Source organism: Heterocephalus glaber, unplaced genomic scaffold, assembly GCF_053883595.1.
Source record: "Heterocephalus glaber isolate CG9 unplaced genomic scaffold, H.glaber_assembly_v1.0 deba00000347, whole genome shotgun sequence".
Lineage (NCBI taxonomy): Eukaryota > Metazoa > Chordata > Mammalia > Rodentia > Bathyergidae > Heterocephalus > Heterocephalus glaber.
In genome coordinates, this window is record NW_028258143.1 from 58,298,342 (window position 1) to 58,321,282 (window position 22,941).

The following is a 22,941-nucleotide window of genomic DNA, read 5'->3' on the forward strand; positions in this document are numbered from 1 at the left end:
TATTTTTCTGATATATTTTGAGAACCTTATGGCAAAAAGCACAGTATGTTTGCCAAGAGTTTTCCTCAGGGTATTATTTAAAAGCTTCATTTATCTAAAGATGCTCTTTGAATAGAAATAAGAATCAGCCAATTAACAAAGCATTTACTAATCCAATAGGGTAAAATATTTATATCACAGGAAGGTCCTTGTTCATGATTATGGACGCTTAGGGGTGTATTCATGAGATGAAACCAAGTTATCACCAATAATTAGCTATCATATATAGTTGCTCATAAAAAACCAACACTCACATCATTTTTTTTATAAGTGCTATCCTCATGAGACAAAGAATGTGACCAGAGAGCTCATAAAATTAAAATGTCTTTAAAATAATGAATGAACTTTGAGTTGGACCCCATTGTTAGTTCAAAGTGAAGATACAAAATAGAAGACAAAAAATGATACTGTTGATAAAATGAATACTTTTAATTGTTAACCTATTCTTTTTACAATTAATTTCATGGTACATTTTAGATATACATAATGATCACATTCATCACAGGGAATTTGTACCTGTACATGATATATCTTGAGCCTCCTTTTGTTCCCCAATCCCCTGTTCTCCCTTCAATCTCTCTTCCCCTCCTTATTTAGAAAAGCTTTGTTTCCACTTTTTCCTTCTCTTTTTCCTTTTCCCTTCTTTCCTTTCCTCCTCCCTTCTCCCTTGTTCCCCTCCTCATTTGAACATGTAGATGCTGAAATCTTTAATCTCCCATCAGTCATTTCCTTCAGATACTAATAAAGATTAACATGATGACTCTTAAATTTAATTACCCAGAGTTTTAAAAAAGATCTTGGAACAAAGTACAGATTTTAGTAATTTTACCTCAAATAATTTAAGACTGTAAAAATGAATTTAATTAGTAATAAAATGAGGGCAAAATCCCAAATGTCAGAGTGGTGAAGTCACCTCAGAAGAATGACAATGAGACTGTGACGGCAGCCAGGCACACTCAGATGTGCCCTGTAGGTACTGCAGGGGTCCTAGACAAGTGTAGCCAAGGGAAAACAGGAAGTCACTATGAGAAATCTTACTCTTGACTTTACACTGAGAACAATTAGTTTTGCACTTTAATGCTCAGAGACAGTGAAGAGCATAAGCAAGACATCAGGAAATTTTATAAATAATTCCTAATCTACAAATTCTATAAGGGCAATGCTTTAGTAATATGAATCATATTTTTTACTAGCTTTTAAACTAAGATATTATATGCTAAAAAGGCACTTTCAGGTCCAGTTTTCTTATATACTATGGGTTCCAAGTTTCTATAATGTAAGGAAATCTGGACTGAGAAAGATAAAGCAAATAAGCAATACTGTGGAAAGAAGGTACCAAGGACAAAGCTTGTGAGAGTTAATTGGAAAACATGTGAAAAAGAAAGATAGCTGGAAATGGTGGGAAAATGATTAATAAAAATTCAGAAAGATGAAGTAGAGGTTGAAAAAGTGCATCAATCAAGAAGTAAGACATTCTCTCCCCGTCTATGCGGGTTACGTGGCCCCACCTGAAGGCACCCTGTGTCCATGGCGGTTAGATGTGATTTTACCAACCACACATAGGGTGGGGCCTCTGGGATGCCAAGAAGGTAGCTGGGAGGCAACTACAGATTTTGAGTAGACTGCTCTAGTCCTCAGTATCCAGGTTCAGCCATGCCTCTAGGTTCTGCTGATGTTGCTCTTCTCACTCTTTGGCCTACGTCAAAGAATGTGGTTGTCAGCCAGCTTTGGGGCTTAACTTGACTTTTAACTTAACTTAAACTTTCAGTCCCAGAGCTCAGGCCTGCTCTCTGACTCTAACCTGAACTTGCTCTAGTGTCCCCACTCCCTCCTAAATTTTCAACTTGAATCCCAATTTTGCATTAATTATGGTAATCTAACCTGGCACTCCCTGTACTCAGCCACCTCTTTGGCCATTCAAATCCAAAATGAGCTCTCTCATCTCTAAAATTATATCAACTAACTGTGTAGCATCATGGGAAATACGGATTACGGATGTAGGCTTCTTACAGCTTTGTACATAGTCTAATCATGATTTAATAAATTCTTCCAACAAATACATCACTTTCTATTAGGGTTCTTTGTTTATTTGAGATAGGGTCTCATTATGTAGTCCAGGCTGGCCTTGAACTCTCAGCCATCCTCCTGCCTCATCCTGCCGAGTTCTGAGATTATGTGCATGTACACTTGGCTTTGTATCACTTTATTAAGTTCACTGCATGCATCATTTAATAGAATGCTTAAGATAACTTTTTGAAGTATTAAAAGGAATCAATAACTTTAATTTGTAGCTAATGAAACTGAAGATCCAGAGTAAAATTTGCCTTAGAGATATGTAATAGGAAATTTAAAAGCCCTGAATTACAGTTAGGTCTCTTTAATACCCAATATGCACCTATTATATTTAGTCATTTTTTTTGGTACCGGGGATCAAACTCAGGACCTTGTGCTTATGAGGCAGGCAGCAGAACCACTAAATTCCCAGCCCTATTTAGTAATTTTTGATTTAATTATTACTTTAAAATCTTAATTTCAGAAAATGTAAGAAAATATAGACAACCTAACTTTAGTTTTTAACATAAGATACCACAATTGCAATTAATTATTGAATTTGAGGCCTGCCATTCCAACTGTAAGTGTGCGCAGATCCTGGAGAACAGCTGTGTGGACCAGAGCAGTGAGACTGCAGGTGAATCCCAACCAGGGCTCTGCCCCAACCCCAAAGGCTTGGCACACCTGTCCAAGTCAAAGGCCCACCCAGAAAAGAACTCCACAGGTGCACAAGCTTCAGCCAGAGGCCTGCCATACCATTGGCCACAGGCAAGGACCTGCCTGGAAAAGAGCTGTACAGGCACACAAGCAACAGCCAGAGGCTCACCCCGATACTACTGATAAGTGCATGGAGACCCTAGACAGAGGCCTGCACAGACAACAGGAACTGGGGTGCACAGCCCCCAGCCAAAGACCCTCCAAGACAACAGCTACATAGGGGCCCCAGTGAGAGGCACACCTAGATACCATCCCAAGTGTGCTCAGGCCCCAGCCAGAACCCCAACCAGACAATAGGACAGCACAGGGATCCAGAAGGCCCCACTCTGAACCCAGGAATTGATGTACTGGTTAGCAGTAGAGTAAAGGCTGCTCAGTGGTTTGCTGAGAATTCAAGATGACTTGGTGAACAAAAAGTCACTCAAAAAAAGCACAGCAGGCTGCATCTGTTGAAATGAGAAGACACATAATCAAGTCTCCAAACCAGACTTCCAGATCACCTAAGGCAACCCCAAAGAGCAATGAGATGGAACAATCTGATAAACAACCACCTAGACTCTGAACTGGCAACAAAAGAGGACCTGGAAAAAATGAAATCACAAATAATTTCTCAGAAAACAGCAGAGATTGTGCCCACAGTACAAAACATGATTAATAAATCTAGAGTGGACAAAGATTAAAAAATAGAGGAGCCAAGGAACATGATGGAATCCCAACATAGGAAACAAATGGAATCCATAAAACAAATGCAAACAGATGTCCAGGAGATTAAAAACTCCATTGAAAGTCTACACAGAGAATGAGCCAATGCGAGGATAGAATTTCAGATATAGAAGATAGGATTGCAATCAGTGACCAGGAAAAGAAAAATTTCTGAAAAATAGTAAGGGACCACGAGAAATCAATTCAGTAGCTGCTACATGATGCAAAGAAGAATAACATCAGACTGATTGGAGTCAATGAAGAAACAGGAGAGAGTGCAGACAACATAAAAACACTGTTCACAGAAGTAATGGCAGAAAACTTCCCAAGGAGGGGAAAAGAACTTGACATACAGATAAGGGAGGCATATAAGACTCCAAATAGCTTTGATAAAAAAAAATCTACACATAGGCATATAATAGCTAAGATTTAAGAAACCCAACAGAAGAACAAAATTTTACAAGCTATTAGAGAAAAGAAACAAATCACATACAAAGGAAAGCCCATCAGAATCACAGCAGACTTCTCAACACAAACCATCAAGGCAAGAAGAGCTTGGAGTGATGTATGTCAAGCCCTAAAGGAAAACAGCCTCCAACCCAGATTGATGTACCCTGCAAAACTATCTTTCAAAATGGATGGAGAAATAAAATACTTTCATGATAAAGAGCACCTTAGGAACTTCATGAATACCAAACTAGTACTCCAAAAAATTTTAAACAACATCCTAGGAAAAGACAATGAGGATCAAACCCCAGGAAGGCCAGCAGAATGAATCCAGCAGGCACGACAAGAAATTAAAAACAAAGGGGGAGAATCCAACAAAAAGAAAAAGTCATTTGGGACTGGGGATTTAGCTCCGTGGCACCGCGACTGCCTTGTAAGCACAAGGTCCTGAGTTTAATCCCCGGTACAGAAAAAGAAAAAGTCATGACAAGGATAAATCAATAAATATCAGTTATAACCATCAATGTTAATGGTCTCAATTCACCAATCAAAAGAAATAGACTGGCAGAATGGGTCAAGAAGCAAGATCCAACAATATGCTGCATGCAAGGAACATACTTAATTCAAAAAGAAACTCATAGATTGAAAGTTAAAGGGTGGAAAACAATATTCCATGTGACAGGAACCCCAAAAAAGGCAGGAATAGCTATCTTCTTTGCAGATCAAGTAGATTTCAAACCAACACTGATTAAGAGAGACAAAGAAGGACACTACATCCTTGTAAAGGGAAGAATCCAAGAGGAAGAGATGACAATCATAAATATCTATGCACCAAACACTAGTGCACCCAACTATATAAAACAAATACTAACAGACATGAAAAGTCATATAAGCACTAATACAATAGTAGTGGGGGACCTCAATACCCCACTGTCACAAATAGATAGATCAACTAGACAAAAGATAAACAACGAAATGCTAGAACACAATCCAACTCTTGAACAAATGAACTTAACAGATGTTTACAGAGTGTTCCACCCCACAAAATCAGAATTCACATTCCTTTCAGCTTCACATGGGTCATTCTCCAAAATAGACCACATACTCACACATAGAACATGTTTGAGTAAGTGCAAAGGAATTGAAGTTATCCCCTATATATTATCAAACCACAATGCAATGAAATTGCAGATCCATAGCAAAAGAAACTCAAAAAATTTCATAAATACATGGAAGCTGAACAACACACTTCTGAATAAACAATGGGTCACAGAGGAAATTAAAGAAGAAATCAGACAGTTTCTACAATTAAATGACAATGACAATACAACATATCGGAATCTATGGGACACAATGAAAGCAGTCTTATGAGGGAAATTCATAGCAGTGAATTCACATATAAGGAAAACGAGCAAGCCAATTAAACAACCTGATGCTGAACCTCAAGCTTCTAGAAAAAGAAGAGCAGGACAAACCCAAAGCTCATATAAGGGAGGAAATTATAACGATCAGGGAAGAAATCAAGGCAATGGAGACTAAGAGAATGATACAAAAAATCAATGAAGCCAAGAGTTGGTTCTTCGAAAGAATCAACAAAATTGACAAACCCTTAGCCAACCTTATGATAAAAAGGAAAGAAAAGGCCCAAATCCATGCAATAAGGAATGAAAAGGGTGAAATTACAACAGACCCAGCAGAAATCCAGAGGATCATCAATACCTACTTCCAGAACCTATACGCCAATAAGATGTAAAATACAGGAGAAATGGACATATTCCTAGATACATGTGAATTACCAAAGTTGAATGAAGATGACCTAAATATTCTAAATGGCCTAAATATCAATCAATGAAATTGAAAATGTAATTAAAAACTTACCAACTAAGAAAAGCCCGGTCCTCATGGCTTCACTGCTGAAATCTACAAGACATTTAGAGAGGAACTATTGCTACTACTGCTTAAACTCTTCAATGAAATTGAAAGGGAATCAATACTCCCGAATTCCTTCCTGGAAGCAAGCATCACCTAGATCCCCAAAGCAAAGAAAGACCCAACCGAAAAAAAGAACTATAGTCTAATCTCACTAATAAACATAGATGTAAAAATACTTAATAAGATATTGGCAAATAGAATGCAGAAGATCATCAAGATCATACACCCTGATCAAGTGGGATTCATCCCAGGGATGCAGGGATGGTTCAACATATGCAAATTAATAAATGTAATACACAATATAAATTGAGCCAAGGACAATAAACATATGATCATTTCAATAGATGCAGAAAAAGCATTTGACAAAATCCAATATGCCTTTATGATAAAAAAAAAAACCTCTCCAAACAATTGAAATAGATGTTCTCTACCTCAATCTGATAAAAGCCATCTATGAAAAACGAACAGCCAGTATCATACTAAATGGTCACAAACTGAAATCCTTCACACTAAAATCAGGAACAAGACAAGAATGTCCACTATCCCCACTCCTGTTCAATATAGTTTTGGAAACATTAGCCACAGCAATTAGACAAGAAAGAAATAAAAAGAATAAAGATAGGAAATGAAGAAGTCAAATTATCATTATTTGCAGATGACATGATCCTCTATATAGAAGACCCCAAGAACTCCACCAAAATTCTTCTAGACTTAGTAACCAAATTCAATAAAGTATCTGGATATAAGGTCAACACATAAAAATCAATAGCTTTTCTGTACATGAAAAATAGACTCACTGAGAGAGAGAAATGGGGCAATCAATTCCTTTCAAAAGAGCATCCAAAAAATTGAATCAACCTAACAAAAGAAATCAAAGACCTCTACTCTGAAAACTATAGCGCTCTGAAAAAAAGAGTTTGAAGACGATATCAGAAAATAGAAAGACATCCCTTGCTCCTGGGTAGGAAGAACCAATTTAATTAAAATGGCCATACTTCCAAAAATGCTATATAGATTCAATGCAATCCCAATTGAAATCCCAGCAGCATACTTCAAGGACCTTGAGAAAACAATCCAAAAATTCATTTCAAACAAGAAGAGACCCAGAATAGCAAAAGCAATTCTAGGCAATGAAGACAAGGTAGGGGGTATCACAATCCCCAACTTGAAACTACACTACAAAGCTACTGTGCTAAAAACAGCATGGTACTGGCAAAGAAACAGACCTGAGGACCAGTGGAACATATTAGAAAAAACAGACTAGCAGAAACAACTCCAGACACACTCAACCACCTCATCTTCAACAAAGGACCCAAACACTGTCACTGGAGGAAAGATAGCCTCTTTAATAAATGGTGCTGGAAGAATTGGGTTTCAACTGCCAAAGATTAAAACTAGACCTATATCTCTCACCATGCACTCAATTAAAATTGAAATAGATTAAAGATCTAAATAGTAAAACAGAAATGCTGAACTGGCTGGAAGAGAGGTTAGGTAAAACTCTTGAAGACATTGGTGTAGGAAAAGATTTTATGAACAAAACCTCAGTTGCCTGGGAACTAGCACAAACAATCAACAAGTGGGATCTCTTCTTATTAAAAAGCTTCTGGGGCTGGAGATTTAGCTCAGTGGTTCTACCACCTGCCTTACAACCAAAAGGTACCGAGTTCGATTCCCAGTACCAAAAAAAAGAAAGAAAGAAAGAAAGAAAGAAAGAAAGAAAGAAAGAAAGAAAGAAAGAAAGAAAGAAAAAGGTTCTGCACAGCAAGAGAAACCACCAACAGTGTGAAGGGACAACCCATAATATGGGAAAAAATTTTCACCAGCTGTCCCTTAGACAAAGGTCTACTATCTAGAATATATAAAGAACTTTAAAAAACCAGACCTCCCAAATGTAAAGACCCATTCCAAAAATGGGCATCTGAAATGAACAGACATTTCTCAAAGAAGTAGAAATAGCAAATAAACATATGAAAAAATGTTCAACATCACTGGTCATTGGAGAGATGCAAATGAAAACAACGCTGAGATTCCACCTCACTCCAGAAAGAATGGCTGCTGTCATGAAATCAACAAATAACATGCTGGTGGGGCTGTGGGGAAAGAGGAACCCTGCTCCACTGCTAGTGAGAGTGTAAACTGGTTCAACCACTGTGGAAATCAGTATGGAGATACCTCAAAAAACTAGGATTAGAGGTCCCACTTGACCCTGCTATTCCCCTGCTGGATATCTTCCCCAAAGAATTGAAGGAATCATACCACAGTAATATATGTCCATCCATGTTCATGGCAGCACAATTCGTAATAGCTAATACTTGGATGCAACCCAATTGCCCATCAACTGGAAACTGGATAAAGAAAATGTGGTGGTTTTTTTTTTATATAAAATGGAGTATTACTCAGCCATAAAGAACGCGAAACTAGAGACATTTATAGCTAAATGGATGCACATTGAGGCGATACTCAAGTGAAATAAATAGGACACACATGTAAATACCAAACAGTTTCTCTAGCGTGAGAAACTGAAACTGTAAATAAGGACTAAAAGATATAATAGATAATGTGAAATAGGAAGAAAAGGGACAAAGGGGAAGGGGAAGTGGGAGGGGTAGGGGAAAGGAAAGAAGGGAATGGAATTAATGAGAAAATGAAAAAATGGAAACAAGGTCTTTGTAGATGAAGGGGTTGAAGGGAGGGTAGGGGAAGGAGAAAAGAATAAGAACCACGGTGGATTATGTAAAGGTGCAAATTTCCAATGATGAATGTCATTATATTGTATACCTAAAATGTACCAATAAAATTAATTAAAAAAAATAATAATCATCTCTGGCATGAGAAACAAAGTGTAAATAAGGATTAAAATGGTTAAAATGAATAATTGATAATTTGAAATAGGAAGAAGAGGTTGAAAAGGGTAGGGGAAGTGTGAGGGGAAGGGGAAAGAAAAGAAGGGAAAGGAAAAATTATGAGAAATGGAAACAAAGTCTTTGTAAACAGGGAAGCGTGGAGGGGGTGAAGGGAGGGCAGGGAATGGGGAAAAAATAAGAACCAAGATACATCATGTAAAAGTACAAGTACCCAATGATAAATGTAAATCTATCGTATACCTAAAATGTACCGATAAAATAATTTAAGAAAAAATATAATTATTGAATTTTTACTATGATAGAACACCATTTCCAATGTTTTAAGCAGTTTCCCTTGATTCTCACAATAATTCTACAAGCTGGGCACAATCATTAACCCCACTTTGCAGATGACCAGATGAAGGAGCAGAGTTTGGTCACTTGCTCAGTCAGGAAATGGGCAGGATTTGAACTTATTCATTTGACCTCAAAGTCCATGCACATTACTGCTTTACAGTAGCTTTTCTGTTTCTGTGAGATATGGTGAGGAATATTTTTCCTCTAGCAGTGATGGCGAACCTTTTAGAGACTGAGTGCTCAACTGCAAATCAAAACCCACTTATTTATTGTAAAGTGCCAACACTCCAAATAGACCTGAGTAATGAGGTTTTAGTTTTTTAAAAAAAAACTCATACATTAATATTTTTGTGTTACAAGAAAAATAAAATAACATGCATGCCATAGGTTTGCCGCCACCACTCTAGAATTTAACTTTGTTGAGTGTTGTTGGTGTTTTGTACAATAGTCCTGACTGACATGCTCAGTCTTTAAATTTTTTGTTTTTATCAATACATGTTTACAGCATAAAATTATTACATTTATGATGGGGAGTGGATATAAGTACATAGCCCATTGTAATGATTTTTATGTCCCCTCCGCCGCCCTATCCTTCCCCTTCCCTGCATCTTTTGGTCCCCTTCCCATTTGCAAAAGATCTAGCTCCCTGTTTCCTATTGTCTATCCTTTATTTGTTTTTTAATTTACTTACACTTGGGTTTCTCATATAAGAGAAACCATGCAATATTTAAGCTCTTCTGTTTGACTTATTTCACTGAACATTATGGTCTCAACATGTATCCATTTTCCTACAAATGATTAAAATTTATTCTTATATATACCAAAGTAGTACTCCACTGTGCATAAATACTATACTTTCTTTATCCATTCTTCCATTGATGGACCTATAGGCCACTTCCAAGATTTAGCTATTATGCCTTGTGCTGCTATAAATATGGGTACACACATATCACTGTAATATGATGACTTTAACTCTTTCAGGAAGGTACCTACAAGGGGAATAGCTGGGTCAAGTGGAATTTCTTTTTTACTTTTTTGAGGAGTCATCATACTGACTTCCATAGTGGTTGTACCAGTTCGCATTCCCACCAACAATGTAAACGGGTTCCTCTTTTCCCTCACAGCCTCACCAGCATTTGTTATTATTTGATTGCTTGATGATAGCTATTCTTTCTAGAGTAAAATGGAATCACAATATTGTTTTAAATTTAATTTTTCTCATAGCCAGTGATGTTAAACATTTCTTCATGTGTTTATTGACCATTTATATCTCTTCTCCTGAGAAATGTCTATTCATTTCAGTTGTTTTTTATTGGGTTTTTTATTTTGGGGGGTCTAATTTTTTGAGTTCTTTATATGTTCCAGAAACTAGTCCTCTGTTTGAGGAAAGCTGGAAAATATTTTTCCATTCTGTTGGTTGTATCTTCACTTTGTTAGCTGTTTTCTTTACTGTGAAGAAGCTTTTTAATTTGATAAAATCCCATTTATTGATTTTTGATGTTATTTCTTGTACAACTGAGATTCTGTCCAAAAAGTCTTTGCCTATGCCTATGTCATTAAGAATTTTCCCTGTTTCATCTTCCAGCAGATTAAGTATTTCTGTTTTAATATTTACATCTTTTATCCATGTTGATTTTTAATTTAGTACATAGTGAGAGATATGGCTCTGTCGTCACCCTTCTACATGTGGATAGCCAATTTCCCCAGCACCATTTGTTAAAGAAGCTGGCTTTATCCCAGCATATCTTTTGGCCCCTTTGTGAAATATCAGATGGTTGAATGTGCCTGGGGTTGTTTCTGGATCCTCTGTTCTGTTTCATTGATCCATATGTCTGGTTTTGTGCCGGTGCCATGCTGTTTTTATCACTGTAACTTTGTAATATAACTTGAAATCTGGGATTGTATTGTCTTCTGCTTTGCTCTTACTGCCCAAGATTGCTTTTGCTATTCTGGGTTTCTTCTGGTTCCACACAGATTTTACGGTTGTTTTCTCTAGTTCTCTGGAGAATGCTGTTGGTATTTTAATTGGGAGTCCACTGAATCTATTTATCAGCTTTGGTAGTATGGCCATTTTACCAATATCAGTTCTGTCTATCCAGGAACAGGGGATATCTTTCCATTTTCGCATGTCCTCTTCAATTTCCCTTTTTAAAGTACTATAATTTTCATTATAGAGGTTTTTTTCATTCTTTGTTAATTATTAAGTACTTAATTTTTCTTGAAGGTATTATCAATGGTATTATTTTCCTAAATTCTTCTTTGGTGGATTCATTATTGATGTACAAGAACACTACTGATTTTTGTGTGTTGATTTCGTATCCTACTACCTTGCCAAATTTATTTATTAGTTCTAGGGATTTTGGTGGAATTTTTGGGTCTTGTACAAACAGGATCAGTTTGCCTGTGAATAAGTATAATTTGACTGCTTCCTTTCCTATAGGTATCTTTATTATTTCTTTCTCTTGCCTGATTGCTCTGGCCAAAGGTTCAAGTACTATACTGAACTGAAGTGGTGATAGATATCTTTGTCTTGCTCCTGATTTTGGAGGACAAACTTTCAGGTTTTCCCCATTAATATGATATTGACTGTAGGTTTGTCATAAATGGCTTTTATCAGATTGAGATAAGGTTCTTCTAAATCTATTTTCTTCAGGATTTTTATAATGAACAGACATTGGATTTTTGTCAGAGGCTTTTTCTGCATCTGTTGAGAAGATCATGTGATTTTTGGCCTTGCTTCAACTAATGCAATGCATTCTATTTATTGACTTGCGTATGTTGCATCCCTGGGATGAAACCTACTTGGTCATGATATATGATCTTTGTAATGATTTGTTGCATTCTGTTTGCCAGTATCTTGTTGAGGATCTATGTTCATTAAAGAGATTGGCTTTTCTTTTTCTTTTTCAGTTGAGTCCTTGTCTGGTTTTGGAATCAAAGTAATGCTATCTTCTAGGAATGAATTTGGAAGTCCTCCTTCTCTTTCGATGTCATTAGAGAATTTAAAGATTTTTGGTACAAGCCCTTCCCTGAAGTTCTTATACAATTCGGTAATGAATCCATCAGGTCCTAGGCTTTCCTCAGGGGATAGTTTTTTATTATTATTACTGCATCAATTTCATTGCTTGTGATTTGATTATTCAGGGTTTTTTGTTCTTTTGAACGTCTTTGTTCAGTTTTGGTAATTCATATATACCAAGGAATCTATCCATCTTTTCTGGATACTGCAATTTATTAGAGTACAGGTTTTTGAAGTAGTTACTAAAAATCTTCTGGATTTCAGCAGCGTCTTTTGTGATTTTGCCTTTTTCATTTTTAATTGCACGGATATCAGTCCTTACTTTCCCTGACATGTTGGGTTGGAACAGGCTGCCTTCTCTAGCTAATGCAGTCTTCCAGTAGTTTTCAAAATAGCCACTAGAGGGCCATAGTCCCTTTTCAGACTGCACAGAAAACAAAAACAGAAACCAAATCAAGCCTCTCTTTAGTTTAAAAAAAAAAAATTGCATTTTAGCAACCTAAAATTTTAATTTAGGTGAATCACAACCAACCAAACAGCATTTCTCTCTTTGTTCTTTTATTTTTCAATTACTTAGGAGATTCTGTCTCATTTCCTGTTGGTTTGTGCCTCATTATACATCGCATTGTAAATTCTTTAAGAGAAAAGGATGGGGCTCTACTTGTTCTTACATCTCTTGTAGCCTGAGCACACAATATTGTAAACATAGGAGATCAATGCACATTTTAAAATTAAGTTCTTCCAGACCAATATTTAAGGGAAGAGAAGATACAGATTTAAGGATTGAGAAAAACATGTGTACTATTACCATATTTAAAATGTCACTAGTAGAGTTGAGTGTGTTGGTGTATGTCTATAATCCCAGCACTCAGGAGGCTGAGGCAGGAGGATCACCACAAGTTTGAGGCCAGTCTGGACTACATAGTAAATTCAAGGCCAGCCTGAACTACATAATGAGATCCTGTCTCTAAAAAATTTTTAAGAAAAATTAAAAAGAAATAAATAAAAATGTCACTGGTAACAATGTCCCATAGTTTTTGAACAATGGTGACTTTGCACTTTGGGCCATTTATAGATATTTTAGGCTATCCAAAGCCTGTCTAATCTCTTCTTCGGTATGCTTTAGCATTTATCGTTGGGTTCAACCAAGTTTATCATGTATAGTTTGGTTCAACTCATTTAAAGCCATAGGAGGACAGGGTAAATTACCTTGCTCTTCTGTGCATTTTTGCCTGGCCAGTTACGCTCCAATATTACTTGTGGCTCAGACTCACTCCTGGGTACAGGAAGTTCCCAGGCATTCAGCTGCCCTAGCTCGTTCCTACTACCCTTTCTCCATGTACTCAGCTAGGTCATCTCTACCTGACAGGGCAGTAGTCTCTTTTTCCCAATAGCAAATTGAAATACTTCGGTCGCATTCCTAGTTCTAGGGCTACTCTGGTCCCTTTCTAGTCTATCTTAGTGAAACCCTAATCTGGACATTACAATCAGCCCTGATTCCATCATTTTCAGTTAAAAACTTTATATGCTGATTCTAGACACTTATTTTGAGGATTCAAAAACATTTGAAAACATGTATAACGTGCCTATTGGAAATATCTTCAGTGCTTGAACAGCAAATGGTTTGATCAAAGAAAAGATATTGAGAGAAGAGAGGAGGGTCCAATAGTCCTCAAGAGGTACTTTTATTTTTCTTTCATAGCTGCCCCAGTGCCTTGCCACTGGCACACAGCTACTCTGGAAAATATCTGCTTTGGCTGCAGCAGGCTTGGAACAGAGACCTGTCCCAGATGACTCTGCCCTGCAGCTTTTCTGGATGATTCTGCCGCAGCCCTCTTCAGTTAGGATGACCCATGACCAGACAGAAATTCTGACACTGCACAAGCACGAGGTCACCTTTATTAAGAGCAACCTCCCCATACCCTAAGCACAGTTCAACACCTGTGCTCTTTCCCACTTATCTTGTAAGATAAGTCCTATTAAACTCTCTTTCTAGATGGCATGTTATGCCTGTTTGTGATTTTTATCTTGAATAGAGTATGTTGAGCCAGTAAACTAGGAGCTGGTAACACTAAAGGCCTAAAGTGGCCAGCAGCTGAAACTGGAAAAACAAAGGTGGATAGCAGCCAGAGGACAATGGACAGTCATGGAGAATTTCCAGGAGCCATCATCTCTGAGAGTTGGCATCTCTAGGGACTGGAAGGGTTCTCAAGGCCTAAACTGGTAAGCACCTTGATTCAACCAGCAGGGAAGAACTGCTATCACTAAAAGAGCCGACAGCTGCTGACACTACATGTTCAAAGCCCAAGGCTTTTAACACTAAGAGCTACACCAAAGTTTTGAGATTTCTATACAAATTGAGCAAGAGCCCTCAGCCAGCTGGTAACATCTTGGAAGAATGTATGAGGATTTTCCCCCTTTACAGGGCCCTGATGAAGAGGGCAGACAATGGTGATGATCATCAGCAAGCTCAAGAAGCAGCTACATCTGACTGCCTTCTACATGCAGCTAACAATCCTTCCCAGCCAGTGACATTATGACTCCACAATTCGCTAGCAATTCTTACATGAACTGAAGATAATAGAATTCCTCAGTCTCCCAGGAATGAGTCCTATTACTTCACAGGAACACTGAATTAATGATGGGACAAGGACTAAAAAGTGGAGAAATTGTTTGAACCCAAACATGGTGCCTGTCATTTTGTTCTCATTCAGAAGCAATGTTGCTTGTGTGTGGCTGATTGGGCAGATGAGGGGCTACCAACAAGCTAGATTTCTAGCTCTAGTAGCCTGTGGCTTTATGATTTGCATTGGAAATATTGATTGACCTTTGGGTTTTCTATGTAGGGACGGATGAGATGATGCCTGTCAGCAGTGTGAGCATGAGTTACATCAGATTACTTCTGATGTTGACTTTGCCTTTTCCAATAACACAGACACTCAGAAATGACAGACTGTGAAGGTTTCTTCAGATATTTGTTAGAGGCTCCATAATGGGAACATTTTCTTCTTTATTCATTGAGCCAATGGAGGGGAAGCAAGGGGAAAGAAAAATGATTTTTTTCTCTCAAAAAGCAAAGACATACTGACTTCTGGTTCAAGAATAAACTGTTCTGTTTACTGTAGGGAAGCACTTGCCCTATCTCTGCATCTGCTGCAAACTGGGGCTGGGGGAGGGGGGCAAATCCCAATGCTAATGTGTTTTAATGATTCTTTCTGGAGAATGGCAAGTTGCTTTCAAGCCTTTCATAAATTACTATTGGCAGCCCATCTGGATTAGGAGCTGAACCAGATGGTAAATACTTGACAGCTTACTCTGTCTCATCAGAAGGGATCGGATGACCATATTTTTCTTTTTGTCTATGGACAAATTATACTCAGAAGATGGAAAAAATATCTTCCTTATCTCTAGCTCGCTATTTCTTTTAACAGGAACCTGAATAGTGTTCTTTCATGTTTTTGATTGTCTTTATTTTAGGGGAAACAACTGCTGCTCTCTAGTTCCCATCCCTACTTTGAACAAGTGCCATTTGTGCTATAGAAGTGAAATGGATATGTTTACAATAAATTTTTTGATTTAAGTCATATACTTTGATAATCTCTTCACATAAACAAGTAATACACACATGCACACGTACACACACACACACACACCCCCTTTTTATATATAACTAAAAATGAATAAAAACACAAAGCAAAGCAAGTAGGGCTGAAGCCACAAGGCTCCTGGGTTCTGGTCCAGATGCATGTAGGGATGGTTAAAAGTTCTATTCCTATAACACCTTAGAGAAGAACATCTGTGTCCTATATGAAGGAAATCATAGGTGAGGTTCTACCTGAAACCAGTAAGGGTGTGAGGTGCTCCCTCTTTGTTAAATGAGACTGAAAATACTGTAGTCAGTTGAGACTGGATGCCATGGGACAAGGCAGCAGGGCAGTCAGGAATTGTCCCCAGCCATCTCCTGGCTTCCTGTTTACACCTCTGAGCCCCACCATGTCCCCATGGGAGCTTATGTGGCCCCTGTCACACAGCAGAAGATGATTGGACTGGAAGCCCTATGCATCCAGGTGGAAATCACTGAAAAGTTGGTCAGGAAGAAAAAGCAAAGAGGAGAGAAAATCAAACAAAACATGGCCAAAGAATTAACTCCTCCGACTCCAAATTAGAGTACAATCCAGAATTTCAAAACATATGAAGAGAAGCAATCCTAAAATACCCAATCATAAAGCAGTAAGTGTACACTGCTGAAATGAAAATACATAGAGCAATCTGAAAATGACTTAAAAATAAATACAATCTGAGATCATCAGAGATAAAGGGAAAACCAACACCCATAATGAAAGAACAAAATACTGCAACAAACCCTGTCAGAAATAGAATAAAACTGTGTCTCAAAAACATTAGTTAGAAATCCTAGAAATGAAAACAACACCAAAACTCCTTACTAAAACTGAAAAAAAAAAAAACAATGAATGAAAGCATGGAGAAAATTAACAAGAAAATTAGTCCAAAGGACTCATCAAGAATGCAATACAAGGAGCTAAGGGAATGACAAATGTGAGAGAGAGATTGGTAGATAGACCCGGGGCCTCCAACAGTTGTCTAATAGGAAGTAAATGGGAAAATGGGAATAGCAGAAAAGCAGTATTTAAAAAGATTGGTTTCCAGGTCGAAACTATTATGAACAGCACTCTGATGAGCACCTTGCTCATAAACATGTCCACTCATCCCCCTCCCTCTCTCTTTTCTCCCTAATCTCTCTCATCTGAGAGCACTCCTCTGCAGATCCAGGGCTGAGGTTTCTGCCCCGCTGGCCAGCTCTTCTCGTCAGACTCCACTTATCCAGGTCTTCTTGCCCTGGGTTCCTGTTACTTCACAGCACCTTATCACATCATAAATGAGTAAGTTTACGCTGATGTCACTTATAGATATTTTGCAAGAACCTGATAGAGTTACTCCTGAATTTTATGGAAAGTGTGAACTTTTGGCACCTTTTGTACCGAGAGTTTCAGAAGGATAAAAAAAATTACCAGTGTTAACAGGCCCAGATTGCAGTTCTGACACTTACTCAACCTCGAAAAGAAACAACTTAATATAGACATGAAAATATTTGGAAGGTGCCTGAGTTAACAGTCATGAGAACTCAACTTTGCAATTTCCTAAATTTCAGTGTCTGACATTTACCATCTAAATGCATCATCAAACTCTTTTAAAACCAATTTTTAAGCTTCTGAATGTTTGGCAGAATTCTTAGAAAATGCAATCACAGATGAATCCATTAAGCAAAGGAAATTTGGGGTATTTGTTGTTATTAAAGTTTTTTTGTTTCTTTCCTACTGATGATTTAAAAACAATTTTTTTTTCACTATGACAGGGACTTTCCTTTGATGTCATGCTGACCCCTTAACATTTTAAACCAAGTCACTCAGTATGTAAATAACAAGGAAAGTTTAAAGCAAAAAGGTTTCTTGCGTAGTTTCAGCTCTCAAGGTAACATTGGGGTCTGGTTGAGATGGTTCTGTCAAAGTAAAACAATTAAGGAGTGATTTAGAACAGCACGGGATGAAAAGGGAAGTCTCGCGATAGATGGGACAAATGCAAAGGAGTTCAAAGGAGGCATCATGTAGCAATTTACTGATCTGTTTGTTGAAGACACAGACCCTTCCCCCCATCCTAGCCCACTAAATTCAACAACCACTCATGGCCCTCTCCAATCCCACTTGCCCTGCCCTGACTTCAGAGCTTAGACTTGTGTCTCCTTTCTCTGGAGAGGTGTCCCCAACGCTCACTGTCCCCTTGGCTGGATGCACTTGCTGGATACGCAACTCCCTGACTTGATGCTAGTCTAGGTTTATTTACCTTTGGCCTTGAAGTCCACAGCTGAGCTGCTTATGTGCATTTTCTTTTTTCTTTTCTTTATATATTAATTGGTACATTTTAGATATACAATGCATTTACATTTATCTTTGGGTGTTTGTACCTGTACATGATGTATCTTGGTTCTTATTTTTTCCCCCATTACCTATGTGCCCTTCACCCCCACCACCCTTCCCTATTTACATAGACTTTGTTTCCATTTTCTTTCTCATAATTTTTCCTTTCCTTTCTTCCCTTTCCCCTTCCCCTTCCGCCACCCCTACCCCCTCGGACCTTTTCCTATTTCAAATTACCAATTATTTGTTTTAATCATTTTCATCCTTATATACACTTCCAGTTTCTCAAGCTAGAGATACTATTTGGTATTTACACATGTGTATCCTATTTATTTCACTTAAGAGTATGGGCTCAATATATATCCATTTAGCTATAAATGACTCTAGTTTCTCATTCTTTATGGCTGAGTAGTACTCCATTTTATAAAAAACCACATCTTCTTTATCCAGTTTCCAGTCAATGGGCACTTGGGCTGTTTCCAAACCTTAGCTGTTACAAACTGTGCCACTATAAACATGGGTGCACATATATTGCTGTGGTATGATTCTTTTAATTCTTTGGGGAAGATTCCCAGCAGGGGAATAGCTGGGTCAAATGGGACCTCTAGTCCTAGTTCTTTGAGGTATCTCTGTACGGATTTCCACAGTGGTTGCACCAGTCTGCACTCCCACCAACAATGGAGAAGGGTTCCCTTCTCTCCACAACCCTGCCAGCATTTGTTATTGGTTGATTTCTTGATAGCAGCTATTCTTTGTGGGGTGAGGTGGAATCTCAGTGTTGTCTTCATCTGCGTCTCTCTAATGACCAATGATGTTGAACATTTTTTCATATATTTATTTGCTGTTTTTACTTCTTTGCCTGAAAAATGTCTGTTCATTTTGGATGCCCATTTTTGAATTGGGTCTTTGAATTTGGAGGGTTTGATTTTTTTCAATTCTTTATATACTCTAGATAGTAGAGCTCTGTCTGAGGTACAGCTGCTAAAAATTTCTTCCCATATTGTAGGTTGTCTCTTAGCTCTGTTTGTAGTTTCTGTTGCAGTGCAGAAGTTTTTTAATAAGATGAGATCCCAGTTGTTGATTCTTTGTGTTAGCTTCTGTGCTACTGAAGTTTCGTTCATAAAGTCTTTTCCTATGCCAATGTCACTGAGAGTTCTACCTAACTTATCTTCCAGAAAGTTTACTGTTTCTGTCTTGATATTTAGTTCTTTAATCCACTTCAATCTTAGTTTAGTGCACGGTGATAGGTATGGGTCTAGTTTTAATCTTTGGCAGGTTGAAATCCAGCTTTTCCAACACCACATATTGAACAGGCTATCTTTTCTCCAATGAGGGTGATTGGTTCCTTTATCAAAGATCATACACCCTGACCAAGTCGAATTTATCCCAGGGATGCAAGGATGACAGCCATAAATCAATAAATGTAATACACCATATTAACAGAGTCAAGGACAAAAACCATATGATTATCTCAATAGATGCAGAAAAGGCATTTGACAAAATCCAGCACCCATCCATGATAAAAACCCTACAGAAAATTGGAATAGAAGTTCTTTATCTCAACCTGATTAAGGCTATCTATGAAAAACCAACAGCCAACATCATACTAAATGGTCAAAAACTGAAAACTTTCACACTAATATCAGGAACAAGACAAGGATGCCCACTATCACTATTCCTGTTCAATATTGTTCTGGAAACATTAGTCATAGCAATTAGACAAGAGAAAGAAATAAAAGGAATAAAGATAGGAAAGGAAGAAGTGAAACTGTCATTATTTGCTGATGACATGATACTTTACATAGAGGATCCAAAACACTCAGCAAAAAGTCTTCTAGACCTAATTGACAGATTCAGTAGAGTAGCTGGATACAAGGTCAACACTCAAAAAACAATACCCTTCTTATTTGCAAATAGCAGACCCATTGAGAGAGAAATTCAGGAAATAATTCCTTTTACAGTAGCATCTAAAAAAATGAAATATCTAGGAATCAACCTAACAAAGGAAGCAAAAGACCTCTACATTGAAAACTACAGCACTCCGAAGAAGGAGATCGAAGAGGATATAAGAAAATGGAAAGATATCCCTTGTTCCTGGGTAGGAAGAATCAATATAGTGAAAATGGCCATACTTCCAAAACTACTATATAGATTTAATGCAATATTGATCGAAATTCCAACAATATACTTCACAGAACTAGAGAAAACAATCCAAAAATTCATTTGGAAGCAGAAGAAACCTAGAATACTAAAAGCAATTCTAGGCAACAAAGACATGGCTGAGGGTATCACAATCCCCAACTTGAAACTATACTACAAAGCTACTGTGATAAAAACAGCATGGTGCTGGCAAAGAAACAGACCCAAAGATCAGTGAAATAGATTAGAAGATGCAGAAACAACTCCAGACATACTTATGTGCATTTTCAATCTTTTTTTTCAAATAAACTGGAAGAAAGGAAGACTACAGAGAAGGTGGGACTTGAGTTGAAACCAGAAGGTGCAAAGTAAGCACATTTGAGTAAAAAAAGGAATCCCTGTTCAGTGGGTAACCAGGTACCTTGTTATTGACTGTTATTGAATAAAAGAGGAGAAAGAGATCTAGCAATCTCACAAAACAATTCAGACTGATATTCCAGCACTCATTTCACCTCTTACTGCTATGGGGCAGAGACTAGAGCAACTTATTTTATTTTATTTTATTTTTTGGTACCAGGGATCGAACTTGGGACATTGCACTTGCAAGGCAAACGCTGGAACCATTGAGCTAAATTCCCAGCCCTTAGAGCAACTTATTGAATATCTCTGTACTCCAGTTTCCTCATCTACAAAACAGGGATAATGATCATCATAGTGCCCATCATGCCAGGTGAGGATTAAATTTGTTAATGATTAACTACACTCATTATTGCTAACGAATGAGCCTTTGAACATAGTCTAAGTTCTACCTAACTCTTTGGTCTTGTTTTATACCCTTGTTTTCTTGTAGCTCTCTTCTCCATTCTTTCTGTTATACCCTTGCTATGGCTCTGCAAGGTCTACTCATCCCATGGCTAATTGCACAGTACTCTTCTCCTTAAAGAAGCCTTCCTAGACTCCACTGTCTGAAACAGTCCCTTTACCATAATCACTCTCCATCCCATCTCACTTTTGCATTTGCTCATATTACTCATTGCTGTGTAAGAACATCTCACTTATTTATTTGGTTGGATCTTTCTTCCCACCAGAATATAAGCAGCACAAGGACAAACTCTTCACCAATTGCATTTGACGCTTGGAAGCACCTGATTTACAAAAGACATTGAAAGAATTAATAGATCCTGTTCTGTCCTAATTTCATTAACATCCATAATATCAACCAAGGGAAGTAGTGATAGCCAACATAAATGAAAACTGTGGAAAAAGAAAGCAAAATTCTACTTAACTCTTATTTTTATTTCTCTATGAAATACACAAATACAGAAAGAAAGTGGTAAGTATTGGAGCAAAGTAGATAATACTTAAAGTTGGTAGGGGTGGCGGGAGGGGAAGGGGAAAGGAAAGAAGGGAAAGGAAAAATTATGAGAAAAGAAAAAAATGGAAATGAATTCTATGTAAATAGGGAAGGATGGAGGGGGTGAAGGGTGTACAGGTAATGGGCAAAAAATAAGAACCAAGATACATCATGTACAGGTACAAGCACCCAATGATAAATGTAAACGTATTGTATACCTAAAATGTACCAATAAAGGAATAAAAAAATAGTTATCCCAAAGCAAAATATTCAATGAGAATGAGATGTATAAATTTAAATCCACCATGAAAATGTAAAATGAAAATTGGTAGCATCTTTTACATAGGGATAAAAATTGAGTTTATATACATATCCTTATAAATCCTACATTAATTTTAACAAACAGGAAAGGCAAATGAATATTTCACAAGGTAGCCTGGTCCTGCTGGGGGATTTTATGTTTTTGATCTCTGAATTGGCAGCTGTACTGAGAGAAAATAAAGGAGAGCCCTTTATTTTTCTCAGTATGGAAAACTTTACCCTCTCACAAAGTCTCAGGACTAGCACTTAAATCATTGCAGCTTCCTATGGCTTAAAATTGCAAAATTCTACCTTTAGACTCAATGCTCAAGAATTATGCCAACCAAGCCCTAGGAAGAGATGAAGGCCAGAAGTTAGGGTGTTTCAACCTCACTACAGTCCAAGTTTAACCATCATCACATACTATTATAGGTAGCTAGCATCATAATCAAATGCAAGGAATACACTAAAAAATCTTTATCATTACTGTATACTTAGGTTATATGACAGATATTCTCTGAAAAGGTAAAAATTACTTAACAATGACTCAGAATTATCATCAGATTGTAGGCTAGATATAGAAAAAGCAAGAGAAAAAATTAAAATAACCATTATTTATTTGTGAGGTTTCTCAAACTTCAAATGTATTTGATTCCAGGGAAAACAGTGTGAGTCTATTCCTAAAAAGGTAGTAATTGCAGAACAATAATGACAAAGGTCTTGGATCTACTGAGATAGCTTTATCTTGATAAATGTGAACTTCTGAGCTTGTACTTTTTATTGCTAACAGGAAAAAAATCAGATTATAGGACCTCTGAAATTTCTACCTGCCCCAATACTAAATTATACCTTAAAATAAATGTTTATCTTCTCTATTTCAATCATGAACTTCCCCATTAATTATCATAAATATGACAATTTGGTGTAGCTCACTCTGTTGTAGTTTTCTGAAATAGCCATATGGCTCTTAGTATTTTTTGTTGTTGTTGTTATTGTTGCTCTGGGGATTGAACTCAGGACCTTGCGCTTTCAAGGCAGGAGTGATGTCACTGAAGTACTTTGTTTTTAAAGTTCTTTGTATAGAACATAGCAAGGTGAACTAAT

At 37.4% G+C, this 22,941-nt stretch overlaps 1 protein-coding gene across 9 annotated transcripts in view; it reads right to left on the reverse strand.

The window, feature by feature from the left end:
* Positions 1-22,941, reverse strand: part of Ccdc141 (coiled-coil domain containing 141) — a 227,633-nt gene that overhangs the window by 55,215 nt on the left and 149,477 nt on the right. The gene's annotated exons all lie outside the window — the stretch shown is intronic.